This window comes from Choloepus didactylus, chromosome 4 (assembly GCF_015220235.1).
Source record: "Choloepus didactylus isolate mChoDid1 chromosome 4, mChoDid1.pri, whole genome shotgun sequence".
Lineage (NCBI taxonomy): Eukaryota > Metazoa > Chordata > Mammalia > Pilosa > Megalonychidae > Choloepus > Choloepus didactylus.
Genome location: NC_051310.1, coordinates 177,656,589 through 177,679,455, shown reverse-complemented (window position 1 = coordinate 177,679,455; position 22,867 = coordinate 177,656,589). Strand labels below are relative to the sequence as shown.

The 22,867-nt window shown below is 36.7% G+C and overlaps 1 protein-coding gene and 1 pseudogene across 7 annotated transcripts in view; both read right to left on the bottom strand.

The window, feature by feature from the left end:
* Positions 1 to 22,867, bottom strand: part of LRFN5 (leucine rich repeat and fibronectin type III domain containing 5) — a 323,828-nt gene that overhangs the window by 264,967 nt on the left and 35,994 nt on the right. The gene's annotated exons all lie outside the window — the stretch shown is intronic.
* LOC119532459 lies at positions 3,631 to 4,924 on the bottom strand (annotated as a pseudogene).

Sequence of the window (22,867 nt, the reverse complement as noted above, 5' to 3'; positions counted from 1 at the left end):
GTGTATCAGTTAAGTTATATACCTCCCATATGAGAGCGTTTTTTTTTTTTTTTTTTCATTTATGAAGAACATTTTATTTTTATTTAATTTATTTTCAAAATTTAAACATAACCCATAGATAAAGTAGATTGGCAGGTATTATTTACCCTTCTTTCAGAAACTTGGAACTCTATCTACATTTCTAACTCAAAGTCTGTAGCTCCATGAGCCACCTACAGAGTGCAAAAGAACAAATTTCCTGCCAGATTCTCACTGGCCTATCAATACACAACTAAGTGAGGGCTTCCAGAGTATGCAAGAAAAATGAAGAGTGGAATAATTCTTATAAGCAGTTATGTTACAAGAGAGTAGTATCCTCAAAAAGGGAAACTAGATTTCAATAAAGGGGATCCTTCCACATTATTTCCCTCTCCTGATATTTAGGTCTTGCTAGATACTCTTCCTTTTCTATGCTTGTACAAAAGTTTCAGAGTACATAGAGAAACTAAAAGCTTATTTCTCCTGTGTAAACAGCACTGCAAACAGTTCACCTTCTATCAAGTCTTACGGTCCCACGAAGCTCTGAGCTACACCTCCAAATCCTCTTTCTCTGATGAACCATGACTTCTGTTTGGTCTTTCAGTTAACCTCTGATTTAGATGCATCACAGGTTGCAAGTGAAGTTCCCTCTGATGAGGAAAAGGTATAAACACTTATCTGGCCTCTGAACATTCTCCTTACCATTATTCAGACCAGTAAAGAAATTCTGATTATTTCCCTCAATGGAATAGCAGTTTGACTACATCCCTCATTCAAACAATTTAATATTTTTTTTTGATAAAAAGGCCTTAAAATTTTGGCAAATTTCTCAACCTCTCTTAATCTGAGATCCCTTATCTGTTAGAAGAGAATAATAATGTTACTTATCTCTCAGTGTTTCTATGGAGATGAAATTAGATTAAATTGTATATAAACAGTTTCCATGGTTCCTGACAGATCACAAGCAGTCAATAAATGCAATCTATTTATAGTAGTAGCAGAAGTAGTAAACTACCATTATGATTTTCCTGGAATCAACTGTGTTCTTTTCAATATATGACTTAATTGTTTGGGGCCATTCTAATGCCTCTAACGCCTAAATGCAAAGTAAAGAAGGCAGTCAGCAATACAATTGATGGGTTAGATAGTGCCATGCCAACTTAGTTAAGCTGGGAACTATGTCTCCCAGAATTCCCTTCCTTGTGTTGTCTAGTTTAGAGTTAGCTAAAAGTGGAAAATGTCCACAAGATTTAGAAAGTAGTGGTGAAGCAGTTGTCATTACTCTCTGAAGGTCTTTTTGTAGATAGATGTCATGACACTCAGATTCAGAGATGCCCGGCAGGTTCCAAGTAGTTTTGATTGTCCTCTGCTCCATGTCCAACACTTTTTCCTGATTGCTGGCCATGTTGACGCAGGCCACCCCAGGCCCACAAGAGATGTGTGGCTGTGGATCCAAAGACTGTGAGGCCTGTACAGAGACCTTCCATGAACTTGCCCTCTGTGGTCCTACCTGGGCACCTGGACATGGTTGGTTTCTAGGATTTGCTGTTAATGACTCCTTCTCCAAATCCTCTTCCAGACTTTACTCCTATATTTCTCCCACAATTGTTTAAAGTCTAATTCTCATAAAACCTCATGTCACTCACAGTGATATGTGATTCAAGAAGCCAAAACACCTCACTGTTCAAAGTGTTTTTCACAATGTGCCTGTGGTAGCTATATAAGAGTCATCATTTGGTAATCAGTATAGAAAACAGTTGAAAAGCTTAATCTTATCTGATATGTAAAATAGGCTAGTACATAGAATTATAAAGCATGCAATAAAAAAACTGGAGAATTGTGTGTTAAATCATCTTTAAGTGAGAACCTAAATGTTTTTATAAAAAAGGATGGAGTAATATTAATTAAAACATAGTTCTGTCCCTATCATACTGCAGCTCTCTATCACACCCCAACAATAAGCTTAACCACTTTGAGATTGTTTTTCATCATCTCTACCCTGAAAATAACAATCATCTTCAAAAAGAATACTTATTTATTAAACTATATAATTCAAGAAAGTTTCTCAGAATTAGATGTGTCAAAAATATGCTAGACTTTAGTAAGGTAAGTTGACTCATATAAGCAGTTCATAAGTCCCTTTTCCTTAGTTATTTTTGGGGGGAGTTTTTTAAATACTTGAGGATTCTAAATTTCTAATTTCCTGATAAATTAGATCATTCTGTTAATAAATTGGTACAAACCTACAACCTCAGAATATGCATAAAAGTTCTTTGGCAAGTAAGCACTTGATTCAGAGTATTTTCTGATTTTCCAGTCAAAAAACATGCTTAAGTTCTCCCATGTATTTTCTGTTAATTCAAACAAAAATTAAAACAAAATTCCTCCCTTGATCTAATTATCTTCCTAATTATCCTCTTATTCCCTGTCTTGCTTTCACAACAAACTTTTTCTACATTTGCTTTATCTATACTTTCTCTTCCCATGGAGCACTACTTAAATCTCTGAAATTTGTTTATGCCTACCACATACTGAAATATATTGCCCTAGTTCACTGGTTCTCAAACTCATCATGCAATATAATTGCCTGGATTGCATTCATTCATTTATTCATTTATTTTACTGTATATCCTTAGGCCATATACCCCAGAGAGTCTAATTGAAAAGTAAAGATCAAGTGATTGGAAATAATATCATAAATAATGTCATTTGGGTATAAGGCCAAATCCAGTGGCAACCTCTTAGCCCTTATCCACATTTGACCTTTCTGTAATATTTGACACTGTTGATGACCCTTCCTTGAAATTTAATCTTCCCAGATGATCAAAGTCCAGGCCCTTTAACCCTGTTAGATGAATGTATTTCTTAATTAATTAAAGCTAGTTATCTTTATTTCATCAACTCTTTTAACCCTCCTGTCAGGGTATTATACACTATTTCACAAAGTATGATCATTGGAAGATTTATATTCAAATAACTGTGGATGATTGCTTAAAGTATAGATTCTTGCGCTTTTTGCCTCCTATAGCAGAATTTCTGAAGATGAATCCAGGAATATAATTTCGGCAAACACCCAAGTGATTCTCATGTATAACAAAATTTGAAAAAAACTGATTCAATGGAAAGAGTTCTTACTGGGATCAAGGAGACTGTCTTCTACTGACAATTCCAATAACCAGCTAATGTTTCATGAACAAATCCCTTTAGAAGACCAGACTTCAGTTTCATTAAGATACCAGGGATTAGAATAAATTATCTACAATGTCTCTTCTATCTCTAAATATTTTTTACTTTAATAAATTGGAAGAACTAGTGATTTATTTGAAGTGAATTTTTTTCTATACCATCTGAAGTTGGTGTTTTTCTTTTGCACCACATAGGGATGAATGAATAATGATAAATTCAAATCATTCAAGGGTGTGAGATACACAAGTGCAATGAATCCAAGATTGGAGCTACAACTTTATAGCAGCAATTAAGTACAGAGAAATGGTAATGAGTGTTCAGACTTGGCCAAACTATCTTACTTTCCTTTTTTTCTTTTTTTTTTTTGAAGATGCAGAGGTTTTTATTGGTCACTGGTTCCCCAAAGGGCACCCTGCTTCTGCTGCCTCAGTGTCTCAGAACTTTGGTGTCATTGGTCTCAGATACCACTTTGCCGTCCACGATTCTGCGGGTGGTGGTCTTGTGGATGGTTTGCATGGAGTTGCTGCTGCCCAGGGCGTTCTGAGACTGAAGTCCTCTTGTCTTCTAGCAGGCAGCAATAGGTGGTAATCTCAGTCTCCAGCTTGACCTTGATGTTCAGCAGGGCCTCATACTCCTGGGCTTGGCGCTGCCCCTCTGCCCGGGTCTGTGCCAGCTCCGACTCCAGGTGCAGCAGGACCCCGATGAGCTGCTCCATCTGCAGGGCATAGCGGGCTTCCATCTCCCGCAGGCTGTTCTCCAGGCTGGCTTTCAGGTTTCTCATGGAGTTCAGGTCGATTTCCAAGGACTGGACAGTACGTCTCAGCTCCATGAGTATCATCTCAGCAGCTCCTATCTCAGTGGTCTGAGAGGTGACCACTGTAGTGCTCTTTTCAATCTGCTGAGACCAGTACTTGTCCAGCTCCTCTTGGTTCTTCTGAGCCAACTCATCATACTGGGCTCAGATGTCTGCCGTGATCTTGCTGAGGTCCTGAGACTTGGGGGCATCCACCTCCACGGTCAGCCCAGAACTGGCAATCTGAGCTTGTAGGCCCTTTACTTCCTCCTCATGGTTCTTCTTTATGAAGAGCAGCTCCTCCTTCAGAGCCTCGATCTCAGTCTCCAGCTGCAGCCAAGTGACGTTGGTATCATCAATGACCTTGCAGAGCCCATGGATGTCACTCTCCACAGACTGGCGCATGGCCAGCTCAGTCTCCTACCTGACTCTGAAGTCATCAGCAGCCAGCCGGGCACTGTCAATCTGCAGAACGATGCAGGCATTGTCCACAGAAATTTCAAAGATCTGATCCCTCAGTTCCTTGATGATCTTGAAGTAGTGGCTCCAGTTCCTGACCTGGGGTCCCTTCTTCTCCAGGTGTTCCCGAATTTTGCCCTCCAGTCTCCGATTCTCAGCCTCCAGTCTCCTCACCCCGTCCAGGTAGGAGGCTAGGTGGTCATTCAGGGCTTGCATGGTCTCCTTCTCACCCTGGATGACCCCCATTCCAGCCAGACCCCCGGCCACCCCACCGGCCAAGCCCCTGGACCCCCAGCCACCCCAGGAGCTAGAGGAGTGAGACACGGAGATCTGGGAGCCTGAGCCCCCAGAGCCCACATAGATGCTGGCCAAGCTGCTGGCCAGCTGGACCCAGTGGTTGGGCAACTGGATCGAGCCCAGGGATCGGTAGTTGGTGGAGAAGGTGGTGGAGCGGGTGGTGAAGCTCATGTTGTCTGGGGAGTAAGGCAAGAGGCCAGGACTCGGGAAATTAATGCAGACTATCTTAATTTCTTTAATTTCTCATTCTAAGTAGTTCATAGAATGATAAATAATACCAATAATTTAAAAAATAAAGATTATGCCTCTTGGGTCACAGGCATCAGAATAAACTGACGTTCTAATATATACTGTAGTTTCCCAAAGACATATCCAATAACTACCAAATCAAACATTTTGGCCAACAATCTACATCTTTACAAGCACTTCAGGTGACTTTTTATCAACCACCAATACAAGAAATCAAAGCAGGTTTGTTGGGATATACCTGACTAAAGAACAATTTCTCCAATGTCTACAATAAAAGGATAAATCTTCAGAGGTTCTCAGCAAGCCAGCATGGTGGACGTGTCCCAAAAATACTCACACAGTCATGTGGATTAAAACAGCATGTTTTCTCACTTTAGGAATGGCAGATTCAAGTTTGCTGGCCAGAACCCAATTATAATTCAGAATATAACTGATGTCTTATAAAAGGTGAACATAAAAGATCTGAATAAGGCTTTAGGGGTGAAGAAAATAAGAGAAGACTATAGTACATAAAGGGGCTGGGAAACAAATCAGTTAAAGAATGGGACAATGAGTTAAATAAGTGAAACCACAGTTTGTTGAATTAAACTGGCTTTGATCCTAAAATCAGTTATGAGGAATCACCCAGTTAGTGGATAAACAAAAAAATTACATTTATTAAAATATAATAGCTGTAGATATATCATTTTTAAGGGCACAACTGATATTGATCATTACAAATAAAGATGTTCCTATTATTTGAAGGGGAAAATGAGCAATGAGAAAAAGATTATAAGACAGTAAATAACTTGGAAAATAGTTCAGAATTTCAAAATTATAAATGTAATTTAAAATTTTAATAGGATAAATGCACATCACTGGCTATGAATATAAAACTTTTATGAAGTCCATTGTAAGATTTTCATATTTATAAGTGAGAAAATTTTGATACATTAAGAGTGAATTTTTTACAATAGATTGAAAGGAAAATAATTCAGAATATATTTTACAGGTTCATAATGGTTATTTTCAAGAGAGACAAGTTAATGCCCTAAGCGTAAAAGAATTATTATTCACCGCTTTCCCTGGACAAAGCTGCATATATTAATTAAGCTCTGATTAAAGGAAGATGGTGCAAATGCCAATCACACACTTAACAGAAATGTATCAAGGAAAATTACAGTTTAATTTTTCCCCTTTATAATCCTATGAATAAAAATGCCAGTCCTTGCTCATTGGAAAATTAGTCTGATATTTTCTCAAGGTCAAAGCTTCCTTGATAAATGTGTTTCCAATATCTTGTACAAATAAAAAATACCAACAGCTCTTCTCTGCATTAGGTCCAAATGATTTATTGATCCCAGTGACATGACTCACTTTCTTTTAGCACATGAACCTTGAAAACAACTGCAGGAGTTTTGTCCCTGTAATTCGTCACAAAGTAAGCTTTAATATATGATTATTTAGAGTGTTGTAAACACCTAGACTAAACCTGAATTTAATAAAGTCTTGATAAAAACATAGAACTAGGCCAGATTTTTTTTCAAAGTTTTGTTTTGTGCAGTCTCCACCATCCTATCAAAACAATTTCTGTTTCTATTCTCTAGGTGACAGAAAGCAAGAAGATTCCTGATGCCAAATATATTTAAAAATTCATCAACAATTCCACAGGATGCCTTTGCCAAGGGAGAGGAATCAGAATGGAGACTTATCATTTCATAACTATTTTAAGTCTTATAATAAGCCTTTTAGAGTGATTATGAGTATATATGTAAATTTAGTTTCATCATATGATAGTAATATTGCATAACATCTTATAATAATTATTTAAATATTTAAATAGCTTTAAATGCTTTTAGCATATTAGGAAGATGTCCATAAGTATAAAAGCTTTTTTAAAGCTATTTGTATCTTAGATACAAAGGGATTTTCAACTTACCTTCTGAGTTTCCTACCAAATACAGTAACAATTTTTAACAGCCTGATTTTAAAGTGCTGCCTTTCTGATGTCCTTCCAAGATGAGTCAGACCACAGCACTAATTCCAGTGACAGCCCTGAGAATCTTCCACTTGCTTCTACATCATTTAGCATAAAACTGAAATGTATAGTGCACAGTCAGCCTAACAGATTATACAGGAATCCTCGAAAACCTTACTGAAAACATAATTGTGAAATTATTCTGTTTCTGTCTTATCCGGCATGGTACTAATTGTAAAAGAATATTATCTTAGTTCCTCTCCATGAAATATTTATAAAGAAATGCAAAAGCTGAAGCATCAACCCTTTTTCTGCTAATTAGGACAATTCTAGCACTAAAGGACCAACCATGTCATTATGCAAAGAATGCAGGAAATGTAGATGTGAAATATAAATGAGAGATTGGAAAACAAGGTTGTACTCTTGTCTCTTACTTATTAGGCACATGGCTGAAATTTAGTCTTTTTGGCCTCAGTTTCTTTTACTATAAAATAAAAATAATAATTTCTGCCTAAGAAACATAATTCAATGGTTATAAAGACAAGGATTTTTTTTTTTTTAATTGAGTACACTCAGAGAGATCTTTGTAAATGGTAAAATGATAAAAAATGATAAATATATATATATATAGTAGCACTATGTATTCTTATCTGGCTTAGGAAATACATATAGGATTTTTCTCACCTTCTGTCTCAGTAAAGACCTAACAATTGAACTAAGGGATAAAAAGCTACACTCTTGGTCCCCTTAATCTTCCCCCCACTTCAGTTCTGTATAAGTGATCAAGCCTTTATAACTTCCCCCCACAAAAAGACATGCTTTCTAATATCCATTAATTACTGGACACTAGATTACTGAGCATTAGAGCCATAATAATGTGTGCGATAGCCATACTCAGGAAGTATCTAATATGCACTAAGGTATGGAGAACTCTTTAGCTGAATGACTTAGACATATGTTCTTAACTGCCCCACCGCACTCCCTTCCTGGGACTAATTTTTTTCCGGAGTGGAAGATTTGGGTTCATTAAATCTTTTAAAAGTGGCTCAGTAGAGCTGCTCAGATCTCAATAAATCCCAAACTGTGAAATATAAAACACAAATCTCACCAATAAAAACATTCAAATATTACCAAATAAGAATAAAACACCGTGTGAATGACTAATACATTCAAATTCATTTCTTTCATGTCTTTAAATGGCTTGGATTAGCATAAGGAGCCTTCTTGGAGTGTAGGCAACAATAAAAACTGCAATAACTCATACTTTGTAGTGATTTTCATTTTTGAATCTGGCTATTCTTTAATTTTCATAATAGCCTTGGGAGGTAAATATCATTATCCTCATTTCATAGGAGATGAAACTGAGGGATTAGGAATTTGCCCACAGCTACACAGTAAGTGAACTATATGCTGATTTCATTCCTAAGCATTGGAACTAAGCTTGTGGCATTACTCAAGTTTATAGAGCTAAATGGTTAGCACTTGAGGAAAAGAGCATTTAGATAGAGGTCGACTTAAAAATCCAGATTTTGAAGACCAACATAAAGGTATAAAAAAGAGTGGAAAATAAATAGTAAGCATTACAAATAATAAACACTAAAAATAATCAAAAAGCTCATGTTTATTCAGTTTACTATGTGCTGGGCCCTATTCTAAAGATTAACATGAATTAACTATATGTACTGTTTATTATAGTCTCCAAAACATGGAGTCATCTTCACTTTTTTATTCTCCTACAATACCTATCTCACCCATCAACAAATCCTATGGTCTTTAGCTTCAAAATATAACCAGAATCTGGCCACCCCAACTTCCTGCCTCATTGCATCTGCTCCACGCCACTATCATCCCTTACCAGGATTACTGCAGTGGTCTCCCAACTGCTTTGTCTTTTCCAAATCTGGCTCCCTTCAATCTATTTCTTATTCCAATAACCAGAATAATCTCTTTAAACCATACGTCAGACGGTGTCACTCCTGTCCTTAAAACCTTCCTGTGGTTTCCCATTCTACTCAGAATAAAAGTCCTTACAAAGTTCCAAAAGGTTCTCATCCTTACCACTCCACCCTGCCTTCCTCTGTCCCAGCCCCTAACCCGGTCTCTGGGAGAGATGTGAGGGAGATCCCACACATCTCCCTCCTTGTGAGTTTGTGTACTTGCCATTTCCTTGTCTGGAACACTAATTTTACAGGTATTAGCATACTTTAGTCCTTAACTTGCTTCACGTCTCTATTCAGATATTATCAGTGAGAACTTCTCCCACCAGCCTATATAAAATAGCAACCCACCTTCTAGCTACCCACCCGGAGCCAGATTCATTTTGCCCTACTGCACCTGTCACCATCTGCACGTATTTAATGTTTGTTTGGGGGTGAGGGTCTATCTCCCTCGTGACGACAAAAGCTCGTACACTATCTGTCTCATCCTCTCCCAAATCCCCAGCAGCTAGAAGAGTGTCACATACTAAGTGTTCAAGAAAAAGAAGTTTAACAAAGGAATGAATTAACAATTCTAATGAAGAGACAGGCAGAGGCACAGTGAGATGAAATGACTTATTTTAAGTCACACAGGGAGAAAGTGACAGAGCTTGAAGAAGACCTGTGGAATACCACTGCAACATGCATGTCCCTAACCTCTGCACCATGCTGCCACACGTGCAATAGCTATCTGCAAAATTCCAGTGACCTAAAAATATCTATGCAGCTACAACTGCAGTATTAAAGAGAAGCCTTTATCCTCACTCACTTCCTACTTGTCTTTACAAAGCTGTTTTTAAAAAGATGCTATTAGATCTAGTGCCTAATCCTTGGTTTCTAAACATAGTTCCCATTAAAAGGAGCTAGAGTTCTTGGAGATGTAGCTGATAAGACTAGAGTGGAGAGAGGACAAAGTGGGCCTGGTGTGCCAAAAACTATAGAAAGTAAGGAAGTACTCAAAACTTTTGGAGATATGTCAAAACGGCCGGGAAGGTGGAGTTACTGCTTCAGAGTTTCTGTTTGAGGTGATGAAAAAGTTGGGGTAATGGATGTTGGTGAAAGTAGCACAATATTGTGAATGTAATTAATACCACTGAATTATACACCTGTAAGTGGTTAAAAGGAAAATTGTGAGTTGTATATTTGTGGCTACTATAAAAATTTTACAAATTAAAAGGGCATATATACGTACATAATTTTCTCCATTGCTGACACTGATTTTCAAATACTGCATCTTAAACAATACAAAAAAATCGCAATAACAATGTTTAAATTTAAAGATACCCAATAACGACTATAATATTTATGCAAAATCCACATTTATTTCCTACTATTGGGATTCTCCTAATTATCCGATGTTTGGGGTCACAGGTTAAATTCTAGGATGGCCTCCTTCTGTAGAACACTAACATTCACTCTCAGAGCACAACCTACTCAGTGCTCACTTTATCCTCGAAACCAGTGGATTTTCCATGTGCTTTACAAAAATATCTATTTAAGCTCACCCTACCCTCCACAGTAGTCAGTGATTATAACAGTTCATTTTGAACTCATGTTTCTGCCTCTGTCTGCTTTTTTATGAGGCTAGCTATCTCACCAAAATGCAGGTGTTTTTTTCTTCTAGTTTTGCAGCAACTACTAGCTACCACTTAGTAAATCTGTCCTCCTTTCCAGAGTATACAATTGTGGCTGGGAAGCAGCTACCCCCTGCCAAGGACTATGTTTTTCTAGGTTGCCCACTCAACTCTCCCCACTTGTATCCAGGTGGTCTATGTGACTGCTCCCAAAGGAATTTGGACACTCACTTTCCAGACTGTAATGATTAAGTATCAGATGTGCCATCCTTCTCAAACTAGCTTTGTTCCTTGGACAGCTGAATGTTGCAGATGCAGCAGAGGACTCTTGAGGAGGCCTGTGCTGGTTTGAATGTATTATGTCTCCCCAAATGTCCTATCTTTGCTGTAATCTTGTGTGGGCATACTTATCAGTGTTAATTAGATTGTAATTCTTTGAGTGTTTCCATGGAGATGCGCTCCACCCAACTGTGGGTGATGACTCTAATTGGATAATTTCCATAGAGGTGTGGCCCCACCCATTCAGCCTGGGCCTTGATGAGTTTACTGGAGCATTATATAAGCCCAGACAGAAAGAGCAAGCTTGCCACAGCCAAGACGGACACTTTGAAGAATGCACAATAGCTGAGAGAGGAACTGCAGTTTACAGAGACATTTTGGAGACGGCCTTTGAAAGCAGATTTTGCTCCAGAGAAGCTAAGAGAGGACAAACGCCCCCAAGAGCAAGTGAGAGTGACATTTTGGAGAGAAGCTGAAGCCTAGAGAGGAACGTCCTGGGAGAAAGCCACTTTGAAACCAGAACTTGGAGCAGACACCAGCCACGTGCCTTCCCAGCTAACAGAGGTTTTCCAGACGCCATTGGCCATCGTCCAGTGAAGGTACCCAATTGCTAATGTGTTACCTTGGAGACTTTATGGCCTTAAGACTGTAACTGTGTAACCAAATAAACCCCCTTTTATAAAAGCCAGTCTATTTCTGGTGTTTTGCATTCCAGCAGCATTAGCAAACATGAACAAGGCCCCACAGAACTAAGAAGCAAGACGATGGGAGGAGCCTGGAACTCTGGGTCACCACTGAGAGGAAAGCCACCCAACCAAACTGCATTTGACCTGAGGCCAGTGAGAAATACAGTTTTGTTATGTTAAGCCTTTGAGATTTGAGGTTCTTACTCTATGTATTAATTTCATTAACCACTACATGTAAAAATCAGTTGGCAGCATAAATGCCTTAAGAAGAACCACACCCTGGTGTGGGTCTCCCTACTAGATGTTTCATACCACCAGGGCTTCCCCATTCATAAAATTCATCATATTTAATTATACATTTTTGTTTATCCTCTATCTTCTACAACAGACTATAAGCTTCATGCTGTCAAGGATCCTGTCTGTCTTCTCCTCATTTGTATTCCCAACACTTAGTCTAATACCTGGAACAAGTAGGTACATAATAAATATCTGGGAAATGAGTGAATATCTAATTTTCCAGTGGCATTTCTGTCTCCTTAAGAAAGTTGCATAGTGGAAAACAATTGATAATATTTTGGTGTTGGTAATTTCTGATTCAAGGAAAAGTGTCATATCAAGAATCATGCTATAGCATTTCTAAGCCATTCATTATCATTTTGGATACACATGTAAACACAAAGGCATTCACAACTTACTAATCAGCTCAAGATTATGTTTCCTCTCCCAATTATCCAGTGAATAAGGAAGCTCACCCTAGACTAATAATAGCAACATCCATTACCATAAGAAGCAGTGACCATATGTGAAAGTGGAATATGAGTATCATTCTCATGTGAATGCTGCCGGGATTTCTACTCTCTGTCGATTATAGCTTCTCCTCACATCAATCTGCAAAGTAAGCATTTTCACCTAGCTCAAAAATGATATGCAAAGGTGACAATTCACAGGCCTTGCCCTCATGGAGTTTATAGAAAAGAAATTGGAACTATAGTGATTTATAGTGATCAAAGTTTCACAATTTCTAAGCAATATACCCAGAGTCAAACCCAGGTCAATGCTGTTTCCACCACCATATGGTAATTGGGTTCATGCTCTTAATCATTGTGCTCTGAAATCATCTTGCCTATAATAAAGAGCTTACACATGTTTCCAGGGTCTGTATTCTGAAATAATTAGTTTCGTAAAAATTATTGAAATTGCTGAATGAAACATGCTTTTTTTTTATTGTCCACAGATTAAGAAACCAGTACACACATATATACACTCAAATCAAAGAATGATATTCTAAGTTAACTGTGATTTTATTAATATTAGTTCTAGAATCACATATTAATTCACTCAATTGTGTACCCCATGATCTTTTGAAATCAAAACACACTGAATTTTTAAAAAGCAAAATACACAAACTACATTGCAGAGAATAGTAAAAATTAGAGTTGTCCTTGATTGTTTATGCAATATTCTAATAAGAAGTTACTTAATAATCAGTTTATAACTTGAAGCTCAAAAAACCAATAGTACTCATAATTTATTTCCTGGCTTGTGGAAAATAATTCTAAATCATTTTTTAAAAGCAAGCAACTCCTTTCTGAATCTTATATAAGCACTCTTACACATAACATTTAAAATTTCATTTAAGGATATAATATGCCCTACGAAATCTGCTAACATATTCTAAAAAGCCATTATAAAACATTGCAATATAAAGAGACTGTTAAATATGTACATGGTTGCTTTTTCAGTCAATGTCTAAAAAATCAAGAGAAGATAACTAAAACTTCCCACAAGAAAGTTTTAAGTGCCCTGAGTAAGAATATTACATATACAGTTGATGGACTCATCACAAATATTTGCATAGGTAGATTTTTTTTTTTTTTTTTTACTTCAGGTAGCCATGATGGCATTGACTTGCTTACTCTCTTACTCTCTCCCTCTACTCTGATCATGTTTTCTCTAACTCACAGATATTTCTTCTGTGTCCCTGTAAAGTCCCATCAGTTCTTCATGGCTCCACTTGATATTAACTTTTGCAGCACAGAAGCCCACTCATAATTCCTCTTTTGTGCTATTTCTAAAAATTTCCTAGAAGAGAAAATATGATTGTCCTAATTATTTGTCTTTTTTAACCTCAAAGCCAATTTATATACTAGATTGGGTGTCCCGCCCCAGGCAAATCATCTGCATTGGAGGTGGGTGTGGTAGCAGTGGAGGGGATTAAGTCAAGTTGTAGCTGACAGAATTCACTCTAGAAAGTTTAAGCAAAGGACATTTATTAAAAATATTAAATATAAAATTAACCAAATGTTATTTATTAAATGGATTTCAGAATCACTGGGAGAGTCGAAGAAGCAGATTCTAGGCTAGGCTTCTAATCATACCTCATACCTGGACACCAGGGGAGCTGCTGTTCCCGCCACTGTCAAAAAAACACCTGCTGGGACCAGAATCCTGCTTCTCCAGATGCCAGCCATTTTGTCTTTTCCACGGTCAACACAAGAACATGACACTACCTCTGGGTCTTCTTCAGCTTGGCTTAGTCCAAAATTCAATTCTCACCAAAGCCGATCTAATTGACAGAATCTAAATCACAACCAGAACCCCTATTAAAATTTTCTGGGTTATGTAGCTTTCTGTCTCCCTATCTCTGTTGTACAGTCAGTTCCACTAGTGGCTGGTTGGCATAGGCATTGAGTTAGGCAACCGAGGATATGGCAGGCACCTTGAGAGGCCTGTGTTCCACAAAGATTTCAAAATACCTCCAGTCCCATGGAAGACCAGAGCTCTCACCTTTCCAACTTCTCCTCCAGAGTACCTTCTTCACTTACTTCTTTTTCTAGAGATTGATTTTTCCAAGCACTGGCCAACCTTCATGAGTTCATTACAAGTTTTGCCTTCCTTTGAAAAATATCACCAGTCACAGGTAAGGCAATTGCCCAATATCTTAAATAACAGCTGACCCTAAGGATGAGAGACATCCCCATATTGCCTCATGACCGAGACATTCTATCCATCTCAGTCACCACCAAAATACCAATCTCCTAAATTGTCCATCATTTAAGACATTAATTCCTATACTTACAATCTCGCCAGCTCTTGCCCTGGCAAACCCTAATACTATTTCCCTTAGAACATGGTTTCTTGAGATCTTCAGTTTTTTCTGAACCTTCCTGAAGATATTGCTTCCCCTGCCATCTTCTCAAGAAGAGACTGTTTTCTTTTTCTCCCACACCCCATGTACCTCGCAGTGCTTGCAAGTTGAGTAAGGGACCCCTTTGCTCTTCATTGATGTTTTTGAATGGTGTCTTCTCCCTCTTTCAAAATCCTGGCTCCTTTGTAGTGCTTGCCACTAGACTTTACCCCTCTATATCCTTCCTAGATGACTTTACATCCTGACACTCTGGTTATTTCCATCACTCACTAATGATTTTAGTTCCTGGTTTACTGTCTCCCTCTCCATAACAGATGCTCTCATTATTCTTTGCTACTACAAAAGTCATGCATATGATCCATTCAATACCCTGGTCTCTCATTTCCCTGATATCTTTTGTCTCAACAGTCTTTTCTTCCACCTTATCTCAACTACCCATAATTATACTCCCTATCTGACAATCACTTCTAATCTTTCTAAATCACTTATTCTGAAACTCCCATTCAACAATTTTCTAATCTAACTGAAGCTTTCTCTCTACCATATCATATTTTCACTATTAATCACCTCTTTTATATCCTTATAACCCTCTTGCTCAGATGAGATACAATAGTTCAGCAGTATAACTTTCTTGCAAAATCCTGATACTCTTTTTCTCTCTGCTATACTTCTTACAAAAACTCAACCCAGAAGCTGAACATTGTTGGAGAAAATCATTCAGAAGTATCAACTGCACACTTATGATTACACATTTCAAAGAATTTTTTAACATTGCCAAACTACCTACTACTATTACTACACATACATCCCTTTGTAAATTTGCTTTCCCATTCCTCAAGATGATTATTTCACATAGCCTTGTGAACCTCAAGTTTTCTATACCTTCTCACTCCATCACTGTCAGCTGATGGTACCACTGCTTAATTCAAAAAGCAAATAAATGCAGTGCAATGAGTCTTACCTCATTTTCCCACCACTAGGCCTTCTGATTTACATATATATGTACTCCCATAATCTTTCCTCCATACTATTACCATGGAAATAATATATCCACTCCTACCTAAGGCCAACCTCTCCATCTGTGCCCTGGATCCCATCTCCTCTTGCCTTCACTGGGAATTTTTTCCTGGAGTATTCATCTTCCTTCATTTTTAGTTTCTAGTTCTGCACTGAATAAGTCATTTAAGCAAACCAATTAAACTATCCACTTTAATAAATATCTATAGATATACACCCATGTACATAAATTCCCTTGAATACACTTTTTCTTTCAGCCACCATTTCCCTGCAATAGCAAAACTCTTTAAATGTCTGTATCCATTACCTCACCTTTCATTCTTTGTGCAATTATTCAACTAGTGCTTTATTCACCATCATTACACTGGCATGCTTTTAAAAAAATAATAGGAGACCTACTGTCTTAGTTTTCCTGAGCTTCTACGACAAATACCACAAACTGGTTTTGGCTTAACCAAAAGGAATTACTGGTTCATGGTTTAGAAGGCTTTCCTCCTGGGTAGGTAGTGTTCTGGCTGGCCAGTAATCCTTGGGTTCCTTGGCTTTCCCAACACATGACAATGTCCTTTCTTTTTTTCTTCTGGGTTTCTACTGACTTCTGGCTTCTGGCTCCTCCCCATGGCTTTCTCTCAATCTCTGAATTTATTCTGCTATAAAGGACTCCAGTAATCAGTTTAAGACCCACTCTCATTCAGTTGGGCCATACCCTAATTTAAACATCTTCAAGAGATCCCACATACAATAGGCTTACACTCACAAGAATGCAGACTAAGACTAAGAACCTGTGCTTTTGAGGGGTACATAATTCAACCTACCACACCTTCATTTTGCAAAACCAATGACAAATTATCTGCCATCATCTTATTTAACTGCTCAGTAGAAGGTGACATAATTGATTATTCCCTTTCCTTGAAAACTTGTCTTATCTAGGTTTCACAGTCCTTCCACTATTGGATTTCTTTTTACTTCACAAGATATATTTTTTTTCTTTTTTTTAACTGGGAAGTCCTCCTTCTCCAAACCGGAAAAAATTGTAAGCCCTTTAACTTTGTCCTATAACTCCTTTTCTCTTTCTGTATTCTCCACTAATGTGACCTCATTCAGCTTCCCATGACTTCAATTACCATGCATACACTGACAATCCTCAAAATTATACTTCTTGACTAGAACTCTTCCCTGAGAATAAGACTCATGTCCAACTACCTATCATCTTTTCCATTTCAGATATACATTCATGAAAGAGAATTTATTTCTTTTCCAAATATACCGTCTTCAGAAAAAATATCTTCCAACAAATGGCACCACGTCTCACACAGTTGCTCTAACCAAAAATAGTCATCTTGGATTCATTATTTCCCCTTACATCATATATACCATCTGCCTGTTAGTGCTGTCAGGTAGATCTGCAAAATACATCCCAAACTTGATGACTTCTCGTTTCTATTTTTCCAACCATTGTCAAAGCCTTCCTCTCCTCTTACCTGTACTACTGCAGCAGCAATTCCAATGGACTCCCTGCTTTCCTCCTGGATAAGAGTGGTTTTTCTTAAGCACTTATGAGGGCATTTAACTCTCCTGCCTCAAACCTTCAATGGAGTTCATTTATAATCAGTATAAAATCTAAGCTTTTAGTATAGCCTCCAAATCTCCCTGTGGTCTGGAAGGCCTACCTCTCAGTACTCCATCCCTCCCTCCACTCTCTTTGTTCACTGCATTTCGTTCACAATCTCCTCCTTTCCAACCTTTAAACACCTGAAGATTATTTCACTATAAGGGAATTTGTTCTGCTCCTTTTGCTGAGAGAGCCCTTCAAATCAGTGGTCATAACTCAAACCTCATCTCTTCCCTGACCCTAAACTATACCCCTAGTTAGTCCCTACTGTATTTTCATATTGTCTTTTATGTAGCTTATAAATTCCTAAAATTATTTTATGGATTGGCTTGCATGTTTATTTACTTCCTTCCCCATTTAAGTATAAACTTTCAAAGGCAGGAGCTAGCTTTTCTTCATCCATTTTTATCCCAAGTAACTAACCCACTCTATAATTACTTGTTAACTAACTAACTGATATAACAATAATTACATATCGCAAAACCAAAAAGACAGTTGCTCTAGAATCTTTATTTATATTTTATACTTCTGTACTCCTAGGAAAATCATAGAAATGACATAATATTTTACACATGCTACATTAAAATATGATTTGGAATAGATTTTAATTGACCATTTTCATAAAGTTTATATCATTTTCTGCATATTTCTTAATTAAATATTTTACAAAACAAGTCCAAAAATGCTAGAAATTTATTCATTCATCTAAATAGCCACTCTTTCATTTCTTCACCTTAGCTGAGAATAGCAACCAGCTAATAAAGCCTGTTTTGTTTAGTAGTATTTTTGCCTTGATTATAATTTTTGAAATAAACTGCTTTATAACAAAAATGTTAAGATTCTAAAACTTACATATTTTGATATCTGTTTTTATTGTCGTAGAGGATGATGTATTCTAGTATCATTCCTTGGGCTTCTTAGATCCGTACTTTCATGGAGAAATTAAAGTCATGAAATTAGTTGCTAGATGTGGAAGTTTAATACAGCATTTTTTCCTTGCAGTTTCAAGTATTTTGTGTAAGTGTATATGTCAAAATGTAATTTTGTTCTTTAGTTTACCTTTTTGTGTTATAATTGGTTAATTCTTATCTAAAGCATCGTTGTAGCCCACTTCACAGACTTTCTCAGGGAACATCACAGAAACACAACCTGAGAGTGTTATACTCTTAAGATTGAGTCATTGCCACAGAAAACTCCAGTTAGAGAACTATCATCTCAGGTCAGCTGAGTGAGTCTGCATTATTGTAGTATAGCTCTGCACATTCATTAAAGTTTCCACTAAGGAAGATCAAATTGGTTGTGGCTGTTGAGGATTCATGAAAGTGCTGTGATAGCAAATAATTTCACAATTTGCTTTCTTTCCATGTGCTGAGCACAGAATGTATTTGTTATCTTCATGTCTAAATAAATGAGACAACACTTATAAATAACTGTCTTTTTTTCCCAAATGCAAATTAATGTATGGTTCTTTTAGGTATAACAAAGTACAAAGAAGAAATGAATATAATTTATAGGCCCCAGTATCATTTTTGTAAGATTTTTGTGAATATCTTTCCAGTCATTGCATATGCATCAATATCTGTCTCTCCCCCACACACCCCTCCCAATCCCCATGTTTCCCTCTCTCAGCCTCTCATTTTTACTTAATGACATAAATATGGTAGACATGTTTGTTTAAGTATTTGGTGGTTGCATCATATTCTAATGTGTGTGTGTGTGTGTGTGTGTGTACATGGCAGTGTACTTTAACTGAGCCATACTTTATGATATTTTCCATTTTTTTGTTTCATAAATATTCTTAAATAAATTGATAGAAATCTATGTATAACTTTTTTATTATTTCCTAAGATATTTCTAAATGTGGATTTTCTGAGATTAAAGGCCTACAAATATTCAGATTTTATGTATGTTACCAGACAGCTTCCTGGAAAGATTATATCAATTTACCCCCCAAAAAAGAGTTCATGTAAATTCCTATTTGCCAGAGATATGCTCTGACTGAAGCACATCTTTAATTACTAAGAAATTTGGATAAATTTTCACTTTCACTGGCATTGACTATTTTACCTAGTTTAAGATGCTTAAACATCTTCGGTCTGTTTTATTTTGGCATATTTCTATTTTTATTGAGGGTATATTAAAATTTGTCTTCTATGTTACAGATCTCTTTTACTTGTACATGATTAGTTTATTAATTTTGTATCTGTTTATTTTACCAAAAATAAAATGTTATTGTCTTATTGGGAAATTGTTCAGAAGATTTCTTAATAATTCTTGCCTTCAGGGCACTATTATATGTAAAAATTATTCACCTTATTTTATTCTATTATTACTAACAGCTAATTATTTGATGTTTTTGGAATTGATTTTGACCTACAGTGATAAGTAAATATTTTACCTCAATTATTTTTCCAAATATAAAATTAAACAAACATTATTTAGTAAATAATCTCTTTTCTCAATATTGTAAAAATACTAACCTGAAAACTAAATGACATACTTACTTAGGCTGATTTCCCTAATAGCATTTTTGTTCCAATAAATTCTTTGTCAATTTTTTCACCGTTATTTTAATTACAATATCTTCAAGTTGATAGGGCAAGTTCTATGTTATTTTTCTTCTTTACTACAATTTTCCTGGTGTATTCTTTCAATGTAAAGTTTTATTTTTCAAATGAAATTGCAAATTGTTTGGTCATGTTCCATAAAAGCATGCCATCATATGGGGGCTGGGGAGATTCTAATATCTAATAAAAGCAAAAAATCATTTTGAGAGAGGGACAACTTTATAATATTGAACGATTCCATCCAAGAAACTGATCAAATTTCATTTTTTTAAGTCTTGTTAATATTCTCTCAGAAAGTTTTATATTTGTCTTACACATGTCTTCTTAAGCTTATTCCTGGGTATTTTATGCTTCTGTGACTATCTTGAAAATGCAAGCATTTTATTTTTCAATTGGTAAGTGCAGATTTTTAAATGTTGTTGGTCAAAATCAATTCTAAATAACTACTAAACTGTACATATTTATATTCTGACCAGGTATGGTAATGATCTCTGATTATTTCTAATATATCTATTGATTTGGAGGAGTTTTCTTGGTTGAGAAAATAATAAACTTTATAATAAATTATAATATACATGACTCATTCACAACTCTTCTTAACATTTCAAGAAAAATATTTAATGATGGTTACATGGCTGCCAGAATCTTATTAAATAATATTGGTGATAGCAATGACTCTTGTTTGTTTGATTATAATAATACTGGGCTTGGTGATTCCCCATTAAACCTGATGCTGTTGTAGTGTGCATCTTACCTTAAAAAGGGTACTTTTATTAAAAAAATAAATGTAGTTATGTGGAAAGATATAGAAGGATAAAGATAAAGATATGTTAATGCAGGTTTAAGTAGGGTTATTTAACTTCAAATTGCTAGGCCAAAATACTCTTCTTAGTTGTTATATTCCTTTTTTTTTGACCATAGTCTTTTCTCTTCTTGAAATTACCTGAGTCCAGATATTGTCCCTCCTGTTTTTTAATTTGGTCATCAATCTCCTACCTCAACTTGCTCCTCTTAGTTTGTTCCCCTTTGATTATCCTATCCATCCAGTCATGTGAACAATTTCTCTGAATGATTCCCAAATCATTTGGTCCAGCTTTGCACTCTTTTCTTTCTTCTGTTTTGAATTTTTAATCTCTGTTCTTATCCCATCAGCAACTCAAAATCAACATGTCTGTGGCTATTTCAAGTCTTTGCATTCCCATATACATTTTAGAATCTGTTTGTGAATTTCTACAAAAATTCCTTCTGGAATGTATGACAATATTAAAAGGTGTCAATAATAGAGGGGTATATAGGAAAAAAATTTACCTTTGGTAAACTATGGACTATAGTTAACAGTACTATTTTAACACTCTTTCATCAACAGTAACAAATGTAATGTACAACACCAATACTATGTATGGGTCAATGGTGGTGGGTGATGAGGGGTATGCGAGGATTTAGGTTTTCTTTCTTACTTTCGTTTCTTTTCTGGAGTGGCAAAGATATTCTAGGTTTGATCGTGAGGATGTGCGCACAGCTGCATGGTGGTGCTGTGGGCCGGTGACTGTATACTTCAGATCGTTTGTATGGTGTATGAATATATCTCAATAAAGTTGCATTAAAAAAAATCAACATGTCCAAACCTGAACCTACCTTCTTCCTACATGTCAGATCTTCCCACCGCCATTACCCAATTAATTAGCCATTGTGCTCCATCTGGCTCATCTCTCTTTCCCTTGCTTTGCCCCTCTCAGTTGCCAATGCTTGCCAATTGTGCTTCTACAAGTCTTCTTTATCTTTTGCCTCATACCCCCTGGAAAATCTCTTAATGTACCAGCATTTCATCTCTTATGTACTGCTAGCCAAATGGTATTCCTAGACATGTTACTTCTTGCCAGAGTTCCTCCTTTACAGAACAAAGTTCAAGTTCCTTTGTCTAGAGTTTGATGACTGGTTTTCTTTCCCAGATAAGGTCAGGCCATGCACTTGTTGCCTGGGGCCAGAGTGTCAGGACTTAGGCCAGGCACAGGCAGCTGTTGTGTTTGTTTCTGCAGTACGATGACTGGTGATCTGGGCATGATATCCAAATACATGTATCCTAAGAACAGGATGGTAGGGAGTTCTGGTTATGAAGCCAACAGTATAAACACCAGGAGAACTTTATGAGAATAGACATTCCTCAAATCATCTGTGCATTAATGTTCAGACAACTATAGTTGCCTGATAAACAATCAATTAAAAATTATATATCAATTAAAAGTGTGGTACAAACATTTATAAGCTTCTAAAAATTTCCATCCAATTCACCTCTTAAATTGTTTTTCCTACTTCACCAGAGCCCCTTGGAAAGCCAAAGGATTCCCTGGAAGTTTCCAAAAATGAGGACAACACAGACTTAGCCCTGACCCAAGTCCAAGTCAGCCTAGACTTGAAGGCAAATAGAAAACCTACCCACCAAAAGATGTCTCCAGATATGATCTTAAAGTCCAAGGTCAGTATCAAAAGAGCCTTGTGAAAAAAAAAAGATCCTCCTATCAGCACTATGTATTGTCTTTCACAGCATGCATGCTCAATAAATATTCACTAAATTGAATTAAAATGACTAAGAAAATTGAGGAAACCCTAATGTAAAATAAATAACAAAGTTAATCTCAAGTAAATTATGCTATAAGCTCATTGGAGCATAAATAGTTGGCAGGGCTCTAATGAGTATTATTGTCTCCTGGCTAAAGAAAGCATTTGGGGGTTAGCCACAGGATGAAGTGATCCTAAGAAATGGAATGTAAAAAAAAGGGAGTTTGTGACCATCCAACTTCTGCCTTGTCTGGGAAGCACCATTTTTCCTTCCACTTTGAATTTCTTCACAAGGAGACAGTGGCAATGTTTGTCAAGCAATAGATAAGCTGGTCCCAGTGACTGAACTTTATAATAACAGAGGTAACCTTCTGCACTAAGACTTAAAAATATTATTTAAAACTATGGCAAGCATACGTGATGAAAGAAGGACAACAGCATCCAATAACAAGGAAAAGAGATCATTTCAGATTTTGAGTTGACCCCAAACTTA